The sequence below is a fragment of the Petaurus breviceps genome, unplaced genomic scaffold (genome assembly GCF_028583685.1).
Source record: "Petaurus breviceps papuanus isolate PSGF00001 unplaced genomic scaffold, PetGlider_PUasm1.0 186, whole genome shotgun sequence".
In the NCBI taxonomy this organism is placed as follows: domain Eukaryota; kingdom Metazoa; phylum Chordata; class Mammalia; order Diprotodontia; family Petauridae; genus Petaurus; species Petaurus breviceps.
This window is the reverse complement of record NW_027185798.1, coordinates 35,032,942-35,052,905: the sequence shown is the minus strand read 5'-3', so window position 1 is coordinate 35,052,905 and position 19,964 is coordinate 35,032,942. Positions and strand designations below refer to the sequence as shown.

The window sequence follows — 19,964 nt, the reverse complement described above, 5'->3', positions numbered from 1 at the left end:
ATAGATAGATAGATAGATAGATAGATAGATAGATAGATAGATAGATATTATATATCTATGTATATTATATAATATATATAATATCGAGTTGAACTTATTCACCAAGGAGTCCAGATGGGGAAGGAGAAAAGCCTAGACTGTGCAGGGGTGATGGCCTGGGAAAGAACTGAGTGGTAGAAGGACTACAGGTTATGGAGATCACAGAAAACAAGGCTAGAGGTTATAAGGAATGAAAATGGAATGACGGAAAATATTACAATCAGATAAAGGCATTTCAGATTCATGAATGTAAATACAGAACATTTGTGAATGATGGTAAGATTAAGTATATAACTTTCTCTCTGTGTTGCTGAGGAATAGATCATTGGAAATAAGTAAATTGAGGAACTGGGAAGTTAGAGTGTTTGAGAGCTCATCAATATATATGTTGAAGTCCCCTAGTAGGAAGGCAGGAGTTGGGAAGGGGAGAAGGACCAGGAGCCAGGCACTGAACATACCAAGAAGGAAGGGGAATGACTTGGGAATTGGTAGATAACAGCTATCAGAATCTTGATTGGGTAATAAATATGGATTGACTGAATCTCAAAAGAAAAGAGGTCACTGAGTCATAGTGTTAGAGGGAGCATCTGAAAGTGACAATGGGGACCAAGGAGTATTCTAATCTCCCCATCAGTGATTCTAGGTTATGAGTACATATAACTGGTGCTAGAAATTGTGGCGAGGGATGCTGTGTCATCAGGAGAGGGCCAGGTCTCAGTGAGTGCCTGTGAGAGATGAAAGGAGTGAGAAAGGAAACAGTGAAGGATGAAAGCTAATTTGTTGCCTATGGAGCAGGCATTCCAGAGAGCATTGTAGGAGTTGGTAGATCTAGATTGGGATGTTGGGGAGAATTGGTTGAGGGGGATGGGAATGAGAGAACAGAAATTGGGTGCCAGTGAATAGGGTTTGTACAATGATAGTCGGGGATTCAGAATCCTTGGGAAAGAATAAATATGGCAAGGAAGTAGTATGTTTACTTACCATTGAGGAATGAGTTCAAGCAGATCATTCTCTCTGTGGACTAGGCAGCCAGTGTGGAGGTGAGGTAGGCTATAGAGTAAACCAGTACTACAGAGTAAGCAGCATGACTGAGCTTTCTCATGACATGCAGGTTCTAGTCAGGGACTCACCAATTATAAGTCAGCTTCAGGGTTGTCATTCTGGGTGCCGGGCGGCTGGTGTGCAGGTTCCAGGAGGCAGAACAAGAACCAAAGAGTGGAAACTGTAGGGAAACAAATTTTAGCTCAGTATAAGGAAGGACTTCCTAACAATTAGAGTTAATAGCCTTAGGATGGATTGTTATGAGGTGATGAATTCCTGGGAACTGGAAATAATCCTTTCAATTACACTGTAGAGGTTAAGATGGATATTAAGAAGGGGCTAGATTAGATGACATAATGAAATTCCCTTTAATACAAAGAACCTATGAATAACTTCTCACAGAAGTTACTTGGCAGATACTTGGGTCCCAGTTACCCATGTCTTTTTTTTTTTAAAGAATAAAACAAAAGATAATTGTACATGAAACTGCAAGTCTATTATGTATTACTTCCTATTCCTTTAAAATATATAATAAAATTATCATGGAACTTGTTTTTCCTCTTTTTTTCTTCCCACCCCATCTCCCAGCCTAGATATGGCTACCATTACATACATACATATATATGCACACACATATACATGTACACGCACACACACATACATATATATATTATCATTCTATTCAGACTTATATTTGTCAATTCTTTCTCTGGATACAGATAGTGTTTTCCTTCCTAGATCCTTTATAGTTAATTTTACCCATGCCTTTTCCCTCACCTATCCACTTATCAGCTCAGATCTGCTGCTGAATTATACATTCCTGCCCTAAAACAAATTCCTCTCACAAGTCCTCAAATATGATCAGAGGGGGTTATTTATAGATGACTCCTCCATGATGGACATGGACAGATGAGATGGAGATAGAGTGCAATATACACTTCTCTTTACAGTTTCACTCTAGGACCCCTCTTTCTGACTTGTTATTACTACATTTTTGCTGATCTCTAGGATCAGAAGTAGAAGGAATAGTTTTGCGTACATGCCACCTCTTCCATACCTACCTTGTTCAATAAAAATGTTCTTTGAAAATGTGGGGGATGGATTTTTTAATCAGCTAATGGAACTTACTATTTTAAGGGATCTTCTAGTGATCGTTTTATAATGCTATAATTGCCCCCTAACTCATCAGTGCATTTACCAAGGTTTTCATATCTTGGTTTGCTTCAGTCAGGGTATAACTGTATTTTTAAAAAATAATCTTGTACTACTTCCCTGTTTTGTGTTCAAGAAGTATCTAAGGCTCGTACAATAGAGTCATAGTGCCCAGAAGGAAGAAGGGGACAGTCAAACTATCTTCTGACCTGGGCAAATCATATGTTAAGTACTGTATTAAATTACAGGCCCCACACTTAAGGAAGAACACTGACAATCTAGAAACTAAGAAGAAGGAGACCCAGATGCTGAGACAACTGGAGATGGTGATGATGATGATGATAGCAACAAACCCTATGTACCCCTTACTACATGCCAGGCATGGTGCTAAGCACTTTGCAATTATTATCCCATTAGATCCTCACAACGACCCTGGAAGTAGGTGCTATTATTATAACCATTTTACAATTGGGGAAACCGAGGCAAGAAGAGTTGTCTAGGGTCACCCACCTAGTAAATGTCTGAGGTCTTCTTGACTCTAAGCCCAGTGCTCCATGCACCATGGCACCACATAGCTGCCATCGGAAGATCAGCCAGAGGAATAATGTTTAAGACTGAAGAAGAGCTGGTATAAGCAACAAGAGATTCTCTTCTTTCTCATCTGCCTCTCTACAGTTTCTACCCACTGTTCCTAGTTCTGCTCTCCGGCACCAGATTAATTTGATGTTAGGGAAACCTTCCCCTCATTAGAGATGTTCAAAAGTGGAACAGGATTCTTTGGAGGGCAGTGAGCTCCATGTCACTGAATGTGTTCATGGTGAGGCTAGCAAAACCACTTTTTTAGGACTATGGTGGAAGAGATTTCCATTTTGATAGTCCCCTCTAACTCTGTGATTCTGAGAAGAAGAAAACCTGCCAAGGTCCATCACCCTTGCAGCCTTTGACCAGGTGCTCTGGGCAGAATATGGACGCACTCAGGAGCTGTTCTCAAGGACACAGCTGATGTTGAATTTATGATGGGGCCATAATTGTTCTTTGCTCTGTTTCGCGCTTGGCATCTCAGGTAGTCTGCAGCACCATCTGACACATGACTTCCCTAGGGACGCAAAGAACACACTGGAACATAAATAAACACACAGGAAAAGTCACTCAGGAAATACCAGACCTCCTCCCCCATTCTCTGCTCCCTTTCTGCACCCACAGCCCTGCTCTAGCCATGCTGCTCAGCCATAAAGAGATCTCACCTGCCTCTAATCCATCAGCAAGACAGTCCGCTCTGTGGTTTCAGCATAAGGGCCAACTTAGCAACATCAGCTCAGATGTTCTCAACCCCACAAGTATTTATTAATAGTCTACAATATGGAAGACACTATAGGATAAGTGCTGGGGTTACAAAGAAAAAAAGTAAGACAAATTTATGAGAAAAGAGCCATCTTCCAACCAATTGTTGGTGGAGGGATATGAATCAGCATTTTTCAAGGGTACAAAGTTAAGCTATTCATAGTCACATGAACAAAAGTGCTCCAAATCACGAGTGATTAGAGACCTGAAAATTCAGGCAACATTGACCAAAAAAAGAAAATGACAAATGTTGGCAGGTCTGTGGGAAAATAGGAATATTGATGTACCTTTGATGGAGTTGTGAATTGGTCCAGCCCTTTTGGAAAGCATATTGGAGTTATACCCCAAAAGTTACTAAACTCTGTGCCCTTTGACCTAGACCAAGGATGGGGAACCTGCAGCCTCTAGGCCACATGTGGCCTTCTAGGTCCTTGGGTGCGGCCTTTTAACTGAGTCCAAGTTTTACAGAACAAATCCTTTTATTAAGGGGATTTGTTCTGTGAAGTTGGAATTCAGTCACAGGGCCGAACTTGAGGATCAAGAGGATCACATGTGGTCTCAAGATCACAGGCTCCCCACCCCTGACCTAGACATACCATTACTAGACCTATATACCAAAGGAATCAAACAAAGAAGAAAAAGTCCTATATGTACAAAAATACTAATAGCTGCTTTTTTGTAGTGTTAACTCAAAACTAGGGGGTCCCCATCAATTGGGAAATGACTGAACAAATAAGGATATATTAATATAATGGAATATCATTGGATGAATTGCATGGTTTCAGAGATACCCAGGAAGACTCGTTTGAATTGATGCAGAATGAAGTGAGAATAATTTATACTAAAATATTAATACTATAAAAGTGATGAGTTCTGAAACATTTAAGAATCCTGATCAACTCAATCCAGAGAACTGAGAATAGAAAATATTACCTACCTCATGGTAGAGAGGTGCTAAAGAGGGGATAGACTAATGTGCAGGCTGAGAAACATTTTTGAATGTGGCCAATATGGGAATTTATTATGCTTGACTATGCTTATAGAATACAAAGTTTTTATATTTATTTATTTTTGCTTTTTTTGCCTTTTGGAGGGTGATTGGGGTTAAGTAACTTGCCCAAGGTTACATGGCTGTTTTTTTTGTTTGGGTGTTAAGTGTCTGAAGCCAGAACCGAAATCAGGTCCTCCTGACTTCGGGGCTGGCGCTTTGCTCACTGTGCCACCTAGCCACCCCTATATTTATTTTTTAAAGTGGGGGTGGGGAGGTAGGAGGAAGCAAAAACAAATGCCTTGCTATTTTCTCTTTTTTTCCTTTTTCATGGTTTTTCCCTTTTGTTCTGACTTTTCTTTCACAACATGACTAATGTAGAAATATGTTTAATATGATTGTACATATATAGCTTATATCAGATTTCTAGACATCTTGGGAAAGGGGGAGGGAAGGGAGGAAGGAAGAAAAAATTTGGAACTCAAAATCTTATAAAAGTGAATATAGAAACCTATCTTTACATATAATTAGAAAAAAATGTAATGTTATTAAATGGAAAAAAGAAAAAAAGAAAAGTAATTGAAAAAAAAATTTATTTAACCTTAAAAAAAAGCGAGTTCCTAGACAGTCTCTGACCTCAAGGAGCTTACATTCTACTTCAATATACTGCCTAAGGCAGCTTCAGAGTGAGAGAAAATTTGATGAATGAATGAATGAATGAAAAGAAATTTATTAATGACAGACCCTGTGTTAAGCAACAGAATACAAATACAAGAAAGCAATAGTCCTTCCCCTAAAGATACTTACATTTTAATAGAGGGAAACAATACAGATAGGGGAGTGGTGGCCTGGAAAGTATGTTCTAGACTGGGAAATCACAGGAAAGTATGTAGACTCATAAGACAGTAATGAGATTTCATTTCCAGAAACAATGGTAGTACTGATTTGATAACTGTTTCCAGAGCAAGAGGAAATCATGACACATTATGTTTTACTGAGAAAGGAAGATTATAGAAAGGTGGCTGGGGAAAGCATGGTTGAGGCTCCAAGTTGGCTAAATGAGCTTTTACCCATCAGGGCAGCATGGCCCCTGTGGGGAATCCCCAAAAAAGAATGACTTAGTTTCTTCAGGATATGGTTCCTGAAAGTCTAGGTGGTATAAGGGGAAGTACCATGGTGGCAGGATGTCTTGCAAGAAGATGGACAAAGGGAAGATGTTTATGTCCTTGCAGACATGTCTTTTCCTCTTATGTACTTGTAGGAAGATCAGGCATAAAGATGGTAGGGAAGAAAAGGACAAGGGAAAGGCTTTATCAGGAGTGAAATATAAAGGTTCTAGGCTCAGTAATTCAACACAGACGTGCACTGTCAGGTGGGGCCCGAGCAAATTCCCTCCTTCTCAGAGTCCTAATGGTTACCCTGTGCAGCTGGGAGGGTCTTTCTACTATTGCTCATGGGCCCTCATCTGGTATCTGGTCTGATTCTCCCCATTGCCAACAACCAGCTAACATCTCTCCAATATTAATTAACCAATTAACTCAGCTTTGCAAAGAAATATATATATATATGTGTGTGTGTGTGTGTACACACACATTTGTATATATACATGTATATATGTATATGTACATATATACAGGTATGTGGATATGTGTGTGTATGTGTATGGTATAGTAAGGACTAAACTACAAAATATCCCAAACAGGGAATATATTCTCCTATACTATTATTACTGTTGTTAGTTTGTGAGATCCTTCAGTTTTAGGAGTATCTTTTGCCTCTTTCTGTATCCCTAACGCCTATCACATAGTAAGTACTCAATAAATGGATATTGACTGACTGATTATTCTGTTAGTCCCTGGAGAAAATGGACTCATAGTGTTTGCTGCAAATCATTTCCTCTATCAAATATACTTCTGGGTATGGCATAGTCATAGAGCAGGTCATTCCCTTGTTTGCAGGACCGAGTGTCTTGGCTGCAGGTTCCCATCTGGACTAGATTAAGCAGGCCTCTCTTTAGGGCTGCCTTGTCACTGGGCTTGGCTACTGCTGCTGCTGGCTTCGCTTGATAACGGGGTTCTTGATGCTTCTTCTAATCTTTGGAAGCTCATAAGGTCATAACATTGTTAGTCACCTACCTTCTCTGGTGTCAGCTGTTTGGAGTAATTAAAAGCTGGTACCCTTCTCACTTTTCTTTGCACCTCTTCCAGATCTTGCTTTCTGCCCCTTTCAAAGGGCTGGTTTGTACTAATGGCCTCTTCAATTATCCTCCCTGCCCTTCTGTTCACCTTTGAATTTTCTCTGAAAAGGGCAACTTGCTGGTTTTTCCACCTTCAGCTCTTTCCACATGAGGAGGAGGCCTACAGTTAAAGGTCTTGTCTTTTGCTTGCCCCTCTCCCCCACCTTGCCCTTGTATACGAGGTCTCTAAACCCAACCTACTTGCATCAGAAATAATGATGATCAATTTTCTCTCACTGTCAGATTTCAAAACCTTTCCTCAGATGACCTTATGATGGAAAGAATTGCAGAACCACCTTTCTGAGTTCAGTCTTGGGAAGGTGCATTGCTCTGGTCTCGACACTTAGCACAATATTTGGAAAACCGCAAGCATTTACTAAATGCTTGTTTACTGACCAGTTAATTGAAATTACTATCAGACCAGATAACCAGAGTCAACGCAGTGGGCATGGGAACTGTGAGCCCTTCATTGCTGGGCCTCAAGGTGTTGACATCTCCAAATCATCCTTCTCTACTAGTCTCAAAGTCTGTCTTGCTTCCCAAGGACTCTCTTTTCCTTTCTTGATTCTTGGACCTCAGGCATTCCTGCGTTAGATGGTCAGAAGTGTCACAGGCCATGGAGAAACTGGCCCTTAAGTCCCTAACAGAACTGCAATTTTTCACTGACCCCAAAGTACACAGCCTCAGATTCACCTTTTCCCCCCTATCTTTTACATAATGTTTCAATTTTACAGTCATATTTACTAAGGACATCAGATTCCCCACAGGCAGAGAATAACTTGCTGAGCAGTCATTTAAATACCTGTTCAAGCCCTTTCTGAATATGTCTTCCTCTTCCCAATCATAGATGGCTTCCAATCAAAAGTATGCTGGCAAATGTTTAACAACCAGCTCTCTGGGGTGTGTGTGTGTGTGTGTGTGTGTGTGTGATGTACATATAACATTCTAAGTTTAGTCTGTATTATTAACATTTTCTCCATTGCTTTCTCAAGTCTAGACCAGGATTGGGCAAAATGTGGCCGGCCTGTGTTCTCTTTTGTGTGGCCTGTGTGCTGAGAAAGATTTTGTAAAATACTTTTTCATTGGAAAACCCCCCAAATACCATCCAAAAACATGCAGTGGGCCAGATCTAGTCAGGGTGCAGTTTGCTGAATACCTCCCCTCCCTGATATAGACAATTAACAACACAATAAACCAAGCCCTGATTGGTAGAATTTTCCAATTTTTGAGGTGCTCACACAGAAAATTTAACAATCTGCTTTCACAAGCCCATAAAAGCTGACTCCAACATACCACTGCCTTCATTGGAATTCATTTGCTCATTTATCAATGACTCTGCTGCCTGTTGGGGCAACAGCTACATTCCATTCCACCTGTGATGGGTGGCAAAGCCCTATCAAACAGATGCTGATAGCTTCCCAGCAGGGGGCTCCCCTCTCCCATCAGTGGAACTGCCTAATCCCCATCCTCTGCCCATGGGAAAAGCCAACCTTGTCAAGTCTATTGAAAATATCTGTAGAGGTGTCTTAATGATGTGTGTTGCCCTTGGTGTGTTCTGGCTGTCCCCTAGAACACGGTTGGGGAGACGCCAGCAGGCTCAGACAACTTCAACACTGCCAGAGTGGAGTCAGTGGAGTCTGGACTCTCTCTGAATCATGGTCATCCTATGAGTTCTCCCTGTGAATTAACCATATGTTCAGGGAAGGTACCAAACACAACCATGGAATACAAGATGCTTTGAGTGGAGGAGAGGGAGGAGAAACAGGGCAGCTAGGTGGCACAGTGGATAGAGTGCTGGGCCTGAAGTCAGGAAGACTCATCTTTGTGAGTTCAAATCTGGCTTCAGATACTTACAAGCTGGGTGACCTTGGGCAAGTCACTTAACCCTGCTTACTATAGTTTCTTCCTATGTAAAATGATCTGGAGAAGGAAATAGCAAACCATTCCTGTATCTCTGCCAAGAAAACCCCTCATGAAGAGTTGGAAATGACTGAAAAACGACTGAGCAATAATAGGGAAGGGGGGACTGTCCCTCAGTTCCTGAAGTTCTGTACAGCAGGGAGGGAAGAACCTTTAGGCTAGCTGCCCATCTGTGCCCTCCCATGGACATTGAAAGTCTATTTTCCTTAGTTCCTCCTCCTAGTGATAAAATAACACTGCCCCAAAGGCAAAAGAGTTGTGATTAGACAGAAACAGTAACCACCCTTTCTTCTCCTTAAATGTCCCCTCTGCACATGGCCTCAAGGACGGCTCAGTTCATTGTAATCCATACCGTTCGCCTGTTGCCTTCAGCTCCATTGGACTCCTGTCCCCAGTACATTGAGACAGAACACAGTGGAACAGGACTTTATCTTTCCCCCACTTCCTGGGAGTCTTTCCTCTTAATTCTAGTTCCTACCCCCTCTTAGTTATTTTCTTTTAATGCTGTCTATAGCTTGTTTGTATACATTTGCTTGTGTTCTCTCTCATCATATTGCAAGCCCCTGGAAGGCAGGATCTATCTTTTGCCTCTTTTTGTATCTCTAGCTCTTATCTCAGTGCCTGGCACACAACTGGTGCTTAATAAATGCTTATTGACTAGACTGACAGATATGATGCTCCATCTCCCACCCCTGTACCCCCTCCTTGGAATGCTCTCTCTCCTCTTTTCCACCTCTTGCTATTTCCTTCATGATTCAGCTGGAACCCTATCTTTTGGAGGAGGCCTTTCCTGATGCTCCCAGCTACTAGTACCATCTCATGTTATCTCCAGTGTGTATATGTGTATATTCTGCATTCTATTTACCACACAGAGGCCAAATAATATATATGTATTATTGGTTAGCACAGTACTGTTGAAGTGGATTCAGTTTATATACCTTTTTAAGAGTAGATGTTCCCCAGGGGGGGGGGGGAATCAACTATGTTTAACAATTAATGAGAGAATGAATATTACAATAAGGGACTGGACCTGAACTTTGATTAAGTCATTTACTTCTTAAGTTCTCCCCAGATTTGGCCAGTCTATTCAAAGAATTTATGCCCCCCCCCCCAACCTGAGCAACCCATTCAATGTTCTGCTACCCTACCTGGTGAGGTCTGAACAAGAAAGTTCATCCAATCTCATTATGGGCAATGTCCTTTGAGAGACTAAACTTTTAAAATAAGGATTTTACAAAACAGGGGGGACTTTGGATCTCTTCAAATTATTGGTTATTAATAATCATTTCTTTCAATACTTTGCTTTACCACTGAAGGCCTGGCAGTGAGAAAATCAGAATGTAAGCCCCTTGACGTGTTGTTGTTTTCTAGGACCTGTGATTTCACAGGTATAGGGAGCCCCTAGTGTGAAAACACGGCCATGTCCACTATAACCTACCCTCTTAAGAAAGTTGCCTGGGGCTCAGGGAGGTTAAGGCCTTCGGAAAGTCCAGTGCCAGTATGTGTCAGAGGCAGGACAGCCCACATTACCTCTTAAGCAGTAGGTACTTCAGAAATTCTGATTGAATTCAATGGAGCTACCCCAACACTAACCCAGCTTCCTTCTCAGCTGCCCTGTGAGAAGTTGAGAACGAAAAGTTGAACCAATGGCCTTAAAAAAGAAAGCCCACTTTACAGCAGAACTGTGATCAGAATGTCAGACTTGCAAACCCTGGCCTTTGTCCTCCTTTTGTATAGAGAAAGCCCAGTTCAGTTAGAAATTGGTCTCCAAGTTTGGTGACTCTCTGGAGATTCAACCAGGGCAGAGAAACTCATCTTGCTCAACTGGGGAACATTTAAACTTATAATAAAAGTTCAGAATTTACCAAAGCTAGTATATAGTGGGGTGGTGTTATTAGGAAATAGCTTTACTCTGCTAATAATATAATAGTTACCACTTAGCCCTTGGTGCCAGGGGAACACTGAATAGAAAGTTAGGAATGTTTTCACTACATGAAACACTGGTTTTATTACCCTGAAGTCTGTGTAATAGCCCATGGCCTATTACTGAAATGATGAGTTCACAGATTGAGAAGGCTTTCCAATGACTTTCTAGCTCCTTTTGCTCCGCTCCCCCCTACCCCTACCCCAGTCTCCCCGGAAATATTAGAAACTAGTTCATGTCTCTCAAGACCTCATCCCCTCCAAGCAACTGGGGCTACTAAGGCCCTGATGTAATTCAGGCTCATTAAAAGGCATGTAAAGAATAGGGAAGGAAGGAAGCATTTATTTATGAAGTGTCTATATTATGTGTCAGGCAATTTACAAACACCCTCCCATTTGGGAGCCTGGGAGGCTGCTGTTGTTACGTTCTTTTGGTGATATCTGACTCTTCATGACCCCATTTGGGGTTTTCTTGGCAAAGATACTGGAATGGTTTGCCATATGCTTCTCTAGCTCATTTGACAGGTGAGGAAACTGAGGCTAACAGGGTAAAGTGACTTGCCCAGAGTCACTTAGCTAGTATCTGTGGTTGGATTTGAACACAGGGCTTCCTGACTCCAGGCTGACTGCTCTAACCACTGTGTCACCTAACTGCCTTTATGAAGAGAGCTAGGGTGCTATTATTATTGCCATTTTACAATTGAGGAAACTGAGGCAGACAGAGGTCAAGTGACTTATCCAGAGTGACACAGCTAACGAGTACCTGAAGCTGGATTTTAACTCAAGTCTTCCTGACTCCAAACCCAGGCTTCTATTCACCTCACCACATGGATGTTTCATGGAGATATTTGTAGTATCTTCATACTCTTACCAATAGAATAGTTTTAGTCTAGTTTCTGCTGAGTGTTGCTGCTTCCTCTGCCCTCTGTCCAAATTCTCACACCAAAAAAAGAACAAATCACACACCTCCCTGCCCCAGCAGGTGAGGTCCCAGGAGCAGGAGGTCAACTGAAGACTGTCTTGAGTGGTATTTGCATCCCTGCTCTCACCTGCTTTCCTCTGGAGTCTTGGTCCCTTCCTCCTCCCTGGCATCCACACAGCCTGTCTTCCTTTGTTGTCTCTCAAATCTTGGCCCTGTTGTTTGATGGCATTCTTCAGTGTACATCCAGATTGCTTCAGCTCCCTGAGGACTTGCCTGGCAGCTGCTATCCTTGCCATCCGTCATAGCTGTCTCTTCCCCAAGAAGTCCCTGTTCCCAGTCTTGGTTTTTTGGCTCCAGTGCTCTAGGGCTTTTTCCTCTGACCTGGACATGGGAGGAGCAAAGAGGCAAATCCCTTCAGAACTGTTCAAATGCTGTTGGCCCTGATCTTCTCTGAACCTGCTTGTAAATACACCTATAGTCTTGTTCATTCAATGGGCAAACCTATCTGAGGCATTCTTTATCTACTAGGCATTTAAAAACGTAGAGCTCATATTCTCAAGGAGTGCATAGGCTAGTGGAATCAATTAATCAACAAGCATTGATTAAGCTCTTATTACATGCCAGGTACAGTGCTAGGTGCCAGGACCCAAGTGCAAAGAATGACACAATCTCTGCTCCTAGGGAGGTTACATTCTAATGGGGAAGACAAGCACACAGATTAGATGTGTGTACAATTAACTAGAGAGGAAGGGAAAACACGAAGCTTAGCTCCAAAGAGAGGTGCTCTGGGAGATCAGAGCAGGGGAAAAGTGCTTCTGGTTTTGAGTGGGAGGTGGAGATGGAAGGTCAGTGACTTTACAGTAGAACTTATATTTGATTTCATCTTTTTTTCTTTTCTTTATTTTCTTAGCCATTCTAATGGGTATCACGCATGTATATGCATGTGTATATGTATATATACATATATACATTTTGTAAGGATCAAAGATACACACATGTATTGTATACACACATACATATATATGTGTTTGTGTATATATGTGTATATATATATATACATACACATATATATGTATATATGAGTGACTTGCCCAGTTTCTGAAGGAGTCATTCCAACACCAGAATTCAGAGAAAAAGGAGGAAGAAAGAACTAGGAAATAAGCAAAAAGTACCATTCAGCTTGTTGGGGCTTCTTAGAGGTACTGGGGTTCTGCTCCCACCTTCTAATCAATCCTCCTGGGAGCTAATTGTCTACAGTTCAGGGAAGAGCAGTGAGTCATGGTCAGCGGTAAATGACTCTTCTGATCTGAGTCTCATAATCAGGGAAGAACCAGCTGGTGGGTTGGAAATTATATAAACCTGGGGAGGAAGTGACTGCTTCCTCCTATAATGTGTGGTAAGGAAAGGAAAGCCGGTAATACGTACTCCAGAATTTTAGATTTCAAATATTTCAGACCATAAGTAGGTAGAACCCCATTCAGTTTTAGGGTAAAATTCAGCCCAGAAGGGATGGGAAAATATCAAGAATGAAATCCTGAAAACATTTTTTAAAAAGACACCAATTCTGATAAGGAGGAAAGCAGGAATATCCGAAGAGATTAATATGGATGCACAGAGAACTCATCAACTAAGATAGATTTTTAAAAAGACAAGTATAGGAGATGGAAGCAAGGCACATAACAATAATATAAAAATATATTAATTATAATATATTATATATTATATAATCTGTAGCTCTTGCTATGTACCAGGCACTGTGCTAAGCACTTTATAATTATTATTTCATTTTACTAACAAAATTCAAAATTTTGATATAGGCCTGTAAGAGTAGCACCAGGAGCTTCATTTGACAATGGAAGCTAAGAACAACCAAAAGAATGGGCTTTTATTTTAGTTATATTGGGGAAAAGGATGAAAGAAGGCTTGTATCATTGTTTGGTGTGGATGGAAAAATGTTAACTTATGATAGAGAGAAGGAAAAGACTGCTTAATTCTTATTCTTTTTGTTTTCTTTGCCAAGGGGAATGTCCTTTGGAGTGAAAAAAGATAGAGTAAAAATAGCAAATAGATACTAGATGCTAATGTAATAGCAAATAGATATTCATAGTGATAAGCAATACAAGTAAGAAGATGGTCAAGCCACATGGACCAGATGAACTACATCCTTATGTACTCAAAGAACAACAGATGTCATTGCTAAGCAACTGTCCATGGTATTTGAAATATCATGGAAAATAGGAGAAATACTGAGGACTTGAGCCAGAGTAAATGTCCTGGTTTTCAAAAAAGGAAGGAAAATGGACCCTGCCAATTACAGCTCATTGAGTTTGTCTTTGATTCCTATCAAAATTCAAGAAAATACTATTTAAATGGTGATTGGTGAATATCAGGAATATGAAATAGCTATCACAAAGAGTCAGGGGGGCTTTATCAAGAACAGATCATATCATACTCAATAATGAAAGACTGAAAATGAAATAAAACCCATTTTATTTCCTTTATTTTTGATAAGGTAATTAAACGGGTAGATCAAAAGCGTGCTTTGTAGTTATCTTTTACTAAGATTACAACAAAGCATTTTACAAAAATCTCTCGTTATTTTCTTCTGAACAAGATGGGTAGATGTGGGCTAGATGTTAGTAAGTTAGATGGATTCAGAACCACTTGACTGGCTTGACCCAAAAAGTAATCGGTAATAGTTTGACATCAGTTTGAAAGAAGGTCTTCAGTGGAGTACCTTAGGGATCTGTGTTTGGTTTTGTGTTACTTACTATTTTTATTAATGACTTCTATAAAGGTATAGAGGGTATCATTCTCAAATAGCACAAGCTAAATGGTATAGTTTGCGCCCTGGATCACAGAACAAAGATCTAAGAGGATCTTGCCAGGTTAGATCATTGGGCATAATTGAATAAGATTAAATTTAATACTATCTCTATTATACAAAGTCCTATACTAGGTTTAAAAAAAATGATTTCACAAGTTCTAGATGAAGTAGACAGCAGTTTCTTTGAAAAAAGGTCTGTGGTTTTTAGTGAGTCAACATATGTGCTGTGGCAGCCAGATAGAAAAGCTAATACAAGCTTAGGCTATATTGAGAGACATACCTTCTAGGAATTTCAGGAATAAGGAGGTGATCATTCTATTGTATTCCTCATGCTCAGTTCTGGGCACCATGTTTTAGGAAGGGAATGATAAGTTGCAAAATGTCCAGAGGAGAGCAACCAGAAGTGAGAAGGCCCTTAAGTCCATGCTCTGTATAATTTGAAGGAAGAGGAGATAGGAAAAGACTCGGCAGAGAAATGATAACTGTCTTCAGGGATTTGAAAAGTGATCATGTGGTAAAAGAAATTGGCTTCCTCTGTTTGACACCAGAGGACAAAGCTAGGAACAGTGGGTGAAAGATGTAAAATTTAGGCTTGATCTAATTAGAAACTTCCTGGCAATTAGAGTTATTCAAAAGTGGCATAGGATGACTTGGGTCCTCCCCCATAGGAGGTCTTCCAGCAAAGGTTGGTTGACTATCTTGGGGGTATGTTGTATTGGGGATTCTTTTTTTTTGGAGGGGGGAAGGCCAGACAATTGGGGGTGAGTGACTTGCCCAAGGTCACACAGCTAATAAGTGTGTCAAGTGTCTGCAGCCAGATTTGAACTTAGGTCTTCCTGACTCCAGGGCCGGTGCTCTATTCACTGTGTCACCTAGCTGCCCCAGGGATTCTTTTTCAGTTATGGATTGGACTAGACCTGACTGAGATCGCTTCCAACATTTGAGATTCCATGATTCTGTGAAGGCACTGAAGAAAGGACACCATTAGCCATATGACTCAGCAAGCATAGTCAGCTTAGGCTTCCTGAGTTCTAACCCTCAATGTCAGGGGAAAAGAGGTAAATAGATCAAAGAGAAAATATCTAGTTATGTGACACGTAAGAAAATCATTCTATATTTTACTTCTTTTCCCCTAAATTTCCTCATCCACAAAATGGGCATAACAGGAGAAACTTCTATTATAGATGACATATTTTACAAATATAAGCACTGAAAAAATGATGGATAAATTTTTGGGGACAGGCACAAGTTGCATAGTCTCCAGAGCAGATTCTCTGGCTTCTGCTTTCAGGCAGCACAGTACCATTTTCACTTCTCAAATTATGGCCTTCGTGGCTCCAGCCTGTCCACAACCCAATAACCCATAATTTGACCAGAAGCTAAAACAAAAATAGCACCGTCTTTGGGCCTGGAATGAAATATGGTTCTCATTTCTAAACCAGGGATACACTCTATATCAGGCAGATGACCTATGGGCTTCATCTAAGGTCCTGCCATATGGTGGGGAAGGCAGACTTTTCATATCTCAATCCACATTAAAATGTGGTTATATTCAATTTCTTTTTAAATGCTAGTATTAAACATATATCACATCTAAATGGCAAACAGCACTTAGCTTTCATGTTCTTCTTTAGATGGGCCTCCTGTTGCACTGATGTTATAAGTAATAGGACCATATGACCACAATGCTCTGTGTGTTTGTGTGTGTGTGTGTGTTACAGGGAAGGGAAACAATTCCTCTATTTTGAGTAAATGTCAAGTTTGGAGGCATTTAGTCATTGGGTTATCAATAGAAATATTTAAAACACCTCAAAATATTGAAAATTGGGGAATTTCTAGCCAAGATGTGGAAATGAATCTGGGACTGGAGCAGAGGATAAACTTTACAGATGATACCACTCTGATGGCAGAAAATGGAGAGGAATTAAGAATTCTCTTGGTGAGGCTAAAAGAGGAGAATATAAAAGCTGGCTTGAAACTTAACATAAAAAAAACCTAAGATCTTGGCAACTGGTCCCATTACTTCCTGGCAAACAGAGGGAGAAGAAATGAAAGCAGTGTTAGATTTTGTATTCTTGGGCTTAAAGATCACTATAGACAGTAACTATAGCCATGAAATTAAAAGACTTTTGCTCTTTGGAAGGAAAACTATGGCAAATCTGTACAGTATACTAAAAAGCAGAGACAACACCTTATGTACAAGTGTCTGTGTAGTCAAAGCTATGGTTTTTCTAGTAGCAGTGTATGGCTGTGACTATAAGGAAAGCTGAGCACTTCAGAGTCAAAGCTTTAAAATTATGGTGACAGAGAAGACTTTTGAGAGTCTCTTGGACAGCAAGAAGGTCAAATCAGTCAGTACTTAAAGAAATTGATTCAGGCTATTCGCTGGAAAATAAAATATTAAAGCTGAAGCTTAAATACTTTAGCCACATAATGAGAAGACAGGACTCATTGGAAAAGACACTGGTATTGAGTAAGATTGAAGGCAAAAGGAAAAGAGCATGACAGAGGATGAGATGGATAGATAGTGTCATGGAAGCAACAAACATGAGCTTGGACAGACTTTAGGACATAGAGGAGGATAGAAGGGCCTGGCACATTATGGTCCATGGGATCAGGAAGAGTCAGACATAGCTGAACCGCTGAACCACTGAACTACAGCAGCATGATCCTGGTCATTCTTCTCTTGGCTTTCTAGAACTTATCAGTGTCCTCCCTAAAATATGATGCCTAGAACTGAACCTAGAATTCCTGTTGTGGTTTGACAAGAAGAGCTTGGTGTGACTGTCACCTCCTTCATTTTGGATACCAGTCCTCTCTTAATATAGCACAAAATCACATCGGCTTTTTTGGCTGGCATATCATTTTGTTGTAATGTGCATGTGTGCATGTGTGTGTGTGTATGTGTGTGTTGTGGGGAAGGGAAATATTGAACTTGTGGTTCATTGAAACCCCAGATCTATTTTAGCTGAAAAGTAATATAGCCATGACTCCCCATCCTGTATTTGTAAAGCTGATTTTTTAAAATCACAAGCATAAGATTTTACATTTATTCTATTTAATTGTATCTTGTTGAATTCATCCCAGTGTTCTAGTCCGTGAAGATCAACAGCCAATAGGCAATTGCCAGGTGGCTAGCAACTCTGAAGAACAAAGGAAGATATGCATATAAACATGTATATTTTATGTGTATTCACACATATGTTTTACATAGCTTTAGGGCAGTGTGTCACAAGAAGCCTATCAGGTGAGGTGCTCAGCTACTTTCCTTATTTAGAATATTGAGTAATAGGGTTAGGATGTCAATGGATTTGGGGGTGTGGGGAGAATGTCTTAATTTGGTGGTAACCTTGGTGTAGCCCCAAATCAGTTCCATTCCAAGGAAAAGTGTTTCCCTGGAGTCAATCTCACCAGATCATTTTGGTGGACTGGAGGCAGCATTATCAAAGTGTCTAGGTAGATAGGCAGTGTGTTTGGATGGAAAGAAAGTTGGATTTGGAGTCACAGGTCATTGTTCAGTCATGTTCAATCCTTCAGGGTTTTCTTGGCAAAGATGCTGGAGGGCTTTGCCATTTCTTTCTCTAGATCATTTTACAGATGAAGAAACTGAGGCAAACAAGGTTAAGTGATTTGCCAGGGTCACACAAGTTAAAAAATGTTTTGAACCAGGTTTGAACTCAGGAAGATGAGTCTTCCCAACTCCAGGCCCTGTTCTCTATCTACTATACCACTGAGAGTGCCCTAGGTGGGGGCCAGAGGTCTGCAATAGTGGAGGTTTCCCTTTGAGATGTAGTCAGTCTAAGATCCTAACTGAAAACAGAATCATCATAGATGCAGAAACTCAGGGTTAGAAGAGATCTCTGATGTCATCTAGTCCAACCTCTAAGCATATTAGGAACCCCATCTACAATATTCCCATCAAGTCTCTGCTTGAAAACTTCTAATAGGATGGTTCTTGACCTGGGACTCATAAATTTATTTTTGTTTTTAGGTGACTTAGGTGTCACAGTGGCTAGGTATGGAGTCAGAAGGACCTAAACTCAAATCTGACCTCAAATACTTACTAGTTGTGTGACCCTGAGCAAGTCACTTAACCCTTTTGCCTCAGTTTCCTCAAATGTTAAATGAGCTAGAGAAGGAAATGCTATTTTTTGCCAAGAAAGTCCCAAATGGGGTCACAAAGAGTCAGATATGACTGGAGAGATGGAACAATGGAAGGATTCTTGATCTGGGGTGCATAAATTTATTTTTTTCCTTAAATTTTGATAACTATATTTCAGTAGCAATTTTTATCAATTTTTTTATCATCAGATTTGATAACTACATAATGGGCTTCCTTAGTAATCCTATGTATTTTATTTTATGCGTTTGCCTACGTTCTTCTGTGAAGGGGTCCATGACACAAAAAAAGTTTAAGAACCCCTACTCTAATGGATAAGGGATTCATCACTTAGCAAGACAATACATTCTACTTTTGAATGGATCTAATTGTTTAGAAGTTTAACCCTCTATTGAGCTTCTTTGTGACTTCTACCCATTCATCTTCGTTCTGTTCTCTGAGTACAAATAGAACAAGTCTTACATCTCTCCCAAAAGAGATCATGTCCCTCCTAAATCTGTCCTCTAGGATAAACATCGTGAGCTCCTTTAAGTGATGCTCACACGCACAGTTCTCAGTCTCTGAATGGCCCAATTTTATAGCTCTTGCTGAAAGTCTTGTAGAGAAGAGATTCCTGTGGGAGAATGAGGCATCACCTAAAATATCATTTGCCAATAACACAACTTACCACTACAAAGACAATGTTACCCGGAAACAACAGACCTTTAGAACCAGGACTCTGCTTAATCGACCCTTCAAGCATGCAAATTGGGCTATGCCCACTAATTAGCTACAGTCAATAGAGACACAGTTTGAACAGCTCCAGGAATCAAGGATTGGGGGGAGGTAGGGGTTCGGGCAATCTGAAATCCTTATGGCTGGAGTCCCAGATGGAGTTATGTTCCTCATTTGTTGCTGTTTCATTACAAGTAGATAGAACTGGGGGCTGTCTTGACCAGTGGTGGATATTTATCCTATTCTGTTACTATGATTGACCCCCTTTCCAGAATTGCTGGTCACAATAATTGCAAAGCTGTTGTTGTTGTTTTTTTTTTTAATATAAATTATACGGGGATTATAGGTGTGGAGGCTGTTATTCTTCTGATTCTCTTTAGTACATGCTTGTAGTTTGGTGGATAAGCAGTACATAAGCACTTTCTCCCTCCAAAACCCAAATTGTTGAACTATAATTATAATTCTGGACTTCTTTGGAACTTTCCATCACGCCTTCCTTCCCCAGGAAACTCACCATTGGGAAATCTCATTCTGTTGCAAGATTGAATCTGCCCGGTCCTGACATCTCATCAGTAGCCTTTGTCCCTCTGATTGGACCCTTTGACTAGAGCTCAGGACCACGAGTTTCAGCTTCATTAAAGAGAGTCCAGCACAGTTCTCTCTCCACCCCAGCCCATTTCCACTGCTTCTGGAACTCTTTTATGCACCTTCCTCCTGCTCCAGCAGCTTCCTTCTGTGTGT

General features: G+C 40.6%; 1 protein-coding gene and 1 long non-coding RNA gene across 3 annotated transcripts in view; one reads left to right on the top strand and one right to left on the bottom strand.

The window, feature by feature from the left end:
• Nucleotides 1–1,934, bottom strand: part of LOC138162775 (uncharacterized) — a 23,480-nt gene extending 21,546 nt beyond the window's left edge. For both annotated transcript variants that reach the window (XR_011168708.1, XR_011168707.1), the window contains exons 1-2: nt 1,858–1,934; nt 1,170–1,261 (exon numbers count right to left, since the gene is read on the bottom strand). This is a non-coding gene — a long non-coding RNA (uncharacterized lncRNA). The remainder of the gene's footprint in view (nt 1–1,169; nt 1,262–1,857) is intronic.
• The window catches only part of PDE4DIP (phosphodiesterase 4D interacting protein), a 273,714-nt gene that overhangs the window by 14,616 nt on the left and 239,134 nt on the right, over nt 1–19,964 (top strand). The gene's annotated exons all lie outside the window — the stretch shown is intronic.